Source organism: Hypomesus transpacificus, chromosome 9 (genome assembly GCF_021917145.1).
Source record: "Hypomesus transpacificus isolate Combined female chromosome 9, fHypTra1, whole genome shotgun sequence".
Classification (NCBI taxonomy): Eukaryota; Metazoa; Chordata; class Actinopteri; order Osmeriformes; family Osmeridae; genus Hypomesus; species Hypomesus transpacificus.
This window is the reverse complement of record NC_061068.1, coordinates 140,328-145,586: the sequence shown is the minus strand read 5'-3', so window position 1 is coordinate 145,586 and position 5,259 is coordinate 140,328.

Below are 5,259 nucleotides of genomic sequence, written 5' to 3'. Positions count from 1 at the left end.
CTGTCCTCCTCATCCCAGACCTTCATCCCTGTCCTCCTCATCCCAAACCTTCATCCCTGTACTCCTCATCCCAGACCTTCATCCCTGTCCTCCTCATCCAAGTCACCTTCATCTTCAACAGTAGGTTTGTCTCCCAGGGGTGACAATCCAAGTGCTTTGCACCTCACTGCACGGAATTCCAAATCTTGACGTAAAGTGGAATTGCAAGAGGTTTGGATGTGCGGCCTAGCGTTCCTCTGCTTCATGTAGTTTCACTCCCAACCCTGGTGACTAAATATCACTTTGTATTCACGCCGTGCTGCAGCCTTCGGTGTGGTCTGTTAGACGTGCAGCTCATCTCACACAGGTTCAAACCCACCCCTCCCTCCCTCCAAGAGCAAGCGAAACTATACAAAAAAACACCACACAAAGACCACAGAGAGAACAGTCTGGAAATAGCAGAGAGCTACACGAACATCGCTTCATTGCTAATACAGCAGGAGAAAAAGAACATATAAAGGTCCTGAAACTATTGGATATGGACTAGAGGTTCACAGTACAGGCAGTTGAAATCAGAATCACCATTGTGACTACAGCTGCTTCTTCCTTCCCCTTTGCCAAGGGAGTATGATGGGATTCAGTATGATGGGTTTCATTATGATGGGATTCAGTATGATGGGATTCAGTGTGATGGGATTCAGTATGATGGGATTCAGTGTGATGGGATTCAGCATGATGGGATTCAGTATGATGGGATTCAGTATGATGGGATTCAGTGTGATGGGATTCAGTATGATGGGATTCAGTATGATGGGATTCAGTATGATGGGATTCACAGTTGGAAGGTTTCTGACATGGACATCTTGATGTTGCCTACAGCATGGCCCTGTACCATTTCAAAGTTACGAATTCACAAGGAGATTCTCTGCAGGCAACAAAACTAGAATAGACAGACTCTATTTCGTTGTATTGAACAGTATGAAGGTACAACATGTAAAATGCCTTTGTTATTGCACCAGCCAAATACGTGTGTGTTGTGTAATACGTGTGACAGCTGGAGTGTAAGGTGTGCGATGACAAAGTTGTCTGTCTCCCCTATATGGGATTGCTGAAACCCAGGAATCCAGCTTGCCAGGCTGTACCAGGGGTCTGGGTGAGATGACCATGTCAGGGGTCTGGGTGGGAGGACCATGTCAGGGGTCTGGGTGAGATGACCATGTCAGGGGTCTGGGTGAGATGACCATATCAGGGGTCTGGGTGGGAGGACCATGTCAGGGGTCTGGGTGAGATGACCATATCAGGGGTCTGGGTGAGCCACACTGAAGCCTGAGGCCTCAGAAGGACAGAGAGCCTCAGGACATCCTAGGAATGGATCGTGAAAGAAGGAGAGATTGAGAGAAATAAAGAGGCTGGAAAGAGATGGAATTGGGGGATGTAGAAGGAGAGGAGTGAGACTGAGAGTGGAATTAAGAGAGCAATATAGAGAGAGGGAGAGGGAGAGGGAGAGGGAGAGAGAGAGAGAGAGAGAGAGAGAGAGAGAGAGAGAGAGAGAGAGAGAGAGAGAACCTTATGTAGACGTCATGATTTTTTCAACATGAAAAGCCCATCTGCTTCTCCCAGGAGAAGCAGCAATAACACAGACCTCCCTCAGCACACTCCCTGGGTCAGACCTTCACACACACACATACACACACACACTCCTGCATTCACACACACACACACACACACACACTCCTGCATTCAGACACACACACACACTCCTGCATTCAGACACACACACACACTCCTGCATTCAGAAACACATGCACACACACAAGCATCCACAGAGCCCCCCCCCCCCCCCCCCCGCACACACACACCCCAAAATACACTTGTACAGTACATATTTATTTGGTGTATATTTATACCAATAACACTAAACACAAGCACCCATATAGCCCCTTCCCCCCCCCCCCCCCCACACAGTCACACACACAGTCACACACACTCAATAATGAGTTGGCGATTCAAATGAAAATGCTATTTTCATCACACACTGATATCCTATTCATAGGTGTGGCTGGAACAGACTAACAAAGCATATACAGGAAATTCCATACTTCCAATCGACATTGGTTGAGTCCTCAAGAGTTCAGTTGCCTGGCAACCACCCTTAAAATGTTCCGCCAGGTAGAAATATGACCCGGATAGATGTCGAGAGGAGAGAATCTCTCTAATCAAGCAATGCCCTTTTACCCTGCTGCATGGTGATATGGTCTTTCTACTCAAAGCAAAGATGAACTTCATCTCCCAGAAACCCTCAGCCACCTCTACAACATCTCATCTTCAAGCTTCTATAAATGGTGATTGGTCGTTAGGTTTGAAGACTGTGCCTTGTGCTAGCCAACTGTTTAGAGCAGGTTGGCTCCTGAACCTCGTTCACTAGATCACTACCCTCCTAAAGGTTTTCATTCCTTTTTCAACTGATCCTGATAATTAGCTGGTGTATAAGATGAATAAGATAAATGGGGTTGGGGGTTGTGGAGTAAACACACAGTTCTCCAGGAACAGGTTCGGGCAGGTTTAGTGTTTGTTATGTGTGTGTCTTTCTGTCCTTCAAACCTTGTCTACGTCCCTCCCCTAACCCTCACTCTGTGGAGACAAAATACAGAAAGGTGAGGAAACATGTTTACAACAAGCGGAGATCGACAAAAGTGTTGTTAAGCAAATACTCGAGCTGTAATCACGACTTCTGTATATCATAATCAATATGAGAGGCAGGTTCTCACTCACAGATGTGCCGATGAAAAGGTAAGTATGTATTGTTACTGCAGGAATAGCGAAAACTGCCAAGACCCTGAATAATCCAATCACACGTGAATTATTTATGATTTAGGAGGAAGAGTGTTCTTCACTTTTCTCAATGCATTATACATTCCTTTGCTTTGCCCTACCAATACATTTAATCATTCTTGGACTTCCTTTACTTTATTCTGTGTGTGCGTATGTGTGTGTGCATCCATGTTCCACCCTGTGTGTGTGTCTTGATGTTCCATCCTATCTGTGTGTGTGTGTGCATTCAAGTTCCATCATGTGTGTGTGATTGTCTGTGTGCATCCATGTTTGCTCGTGTGCACACTCTTATTCCATCCTGTGTGTGTATGTGTGTGCTTGTTTGTGTGTCTATGGTTGTGAGTGTGTGTGTGTCCCTGTGTGTGGATTTCTGTTCCATCCTGTGTTTGTGAGTCATTTAGCTCCAGAGATTGGCAGTGTCTCGCACCAGATAAAAACGCTGCTAAATATAGGATTGTTTTTCTCATAAGATAAAACGAGATGTTTGAGCTCTCTGGTAGCGAAGCCTATAGCCTCATTATTCTAGTAATACGTTAGAAGATTTTGACACCGACTGTAAATGTCACCAAACGTGTTTGTATTGCCAATATGAAGAGTGTGTGTGTGTGTGTGTGTGTGTGTGTCTGTGTGTGTCTGTGTGTGTCTGTGTGTGTGTGTGTGTGCATATCGCTGTATCTTCTTTCAGATGTTAATATCTTGTTCACCTCGAAAGGGCACCGGGTGTCATAAATTAGTGAGTCTTCGCGTTGCTAGGAGCGCCTGTTCCAACATTTCATCATCGCCAGTCACAGAAGGAGATGCTCTCAGAAAGCTTGACAGCATCTTACGTTTAAGTCCAGACACCATCCTGATCAGAATCATCCATACTATGTCTGTCACACACAACTACTTAACCTTTTGTAAAACCAAAATCCCACTCAACTCAGCCACAGCCTAAACTTGAAGTCAATCTGTTCATGAACATCTCGCCTACCAGGCTGTGATAACAGCCAACATTTCCCATTTGGGACTATTGGGATATTTGAGTTTCAGTCCGAGTGTGTGCCCCTGTTTTACATTGTGAGCGTCGACAAACTGCCATTCCCCTCCCTCTACAATCTAGCATTTCTCACACTGCCGACACTAAAACACAGACAGATGAGGGCAGCAGAATTGTGCAGCGGTTTCACTCAGTTCATCTGATCGACCTCATAAACAGTTTCTATGAAGCAGAAATGCCCTGCGGCTGACTATGGGATGTGTCTTCATCTGACTGCAGGGCCGCCCAGTGACGTCCGTACCGTCGCTACCAATACAAATACATCTACACCCCTAATCAGGGGCGCCGCCAGGAATTTTGGGCCCCATGGAAAAAAAAGGGAAAAAATAAAAGTTTATCATTTCCCTGTCAGTCAGGGGCCCTTAGAATCGTCCTAACTTTTCCCCCCTATACGGCGCCCTGCCCCTAATATATATATTTGCAAACCCGTTGTGCCTCTACAGTAGGCTACAGTATCTGTTGCTAGGCTACAGTATCTGTTGCTAGGCTACGATATGTGTTGTGATGCCTTGCATCTAACAACACTGCCGGTTGCCAGGAGTAACAAGAGTGGAGTCCCCTCCATGTCTAAGAGAAGGTATCGCCCCAAGGAGGGTCGGCACTGATTGCTTCCAAGGAACAGAGAGCATCTCTGATTATCACTCATTATCACTAGAATAACAAACCTCAGCACAGAGACTTCGATGTAGAAAGCAGTGAGGAATAGAATAAGTGATAGTGAGACGACGGCTTTCCTTGGATGACGTTATGTTTCTTGAAGTGTGTTCCCCGATAGAGCCTTCCAACACCACCTGCATCTCAGGAAGTCAAACACAAGAAGAAGAATCTCGCTCGTTGGGTCACTACACGAACAGATGCCATTTAAGCAAAGCTGCACAGACAGAAAACTGCCTTTTAGTGACGCTGGAGGTAGTGTAGATGTTACCTTTGGTCTCAGGTTGCCAGCTCCAGATGGCAGTGGAAAGCTCCTGACTGTAGGAAAGATGGCAGACTGAGCTTGTCAACAGGCCTTGAATAACGCCATGTGCATGAATAACGCCATGTGTGCCTGCGTGACTCTCTCCTACCAGTTCTGTCAACGTTACATCTGTCATCCTCTGATCCAGAGCTCCTGTGAAATCATTCAATCCTCCCACTCTCTGTCTCTGTCTAATTCTCCCTCCCTCCCTCCCCTCTCGCTCCCTCTCCCCTCCCTCCCTCTCGCTCCCTCCCCCTCCCTCCCTCCCTCCCTCTCGCTCCCTCCCTCCCTCCCTCCCTACCTCTCTCCCTCCCTCCCTCCCTCGCTCCTTCGCTCCCTCCCTCCCTCCCTCGCTCGCTCGCTTCCCTCCCTCCCTCCCTCCAGCCCTCCCTCCCTCCAGCCCTTCTTCTTCTTCCTCTTCCTCTCCAGTCCAGTCCTCCTCTTCCTTGCT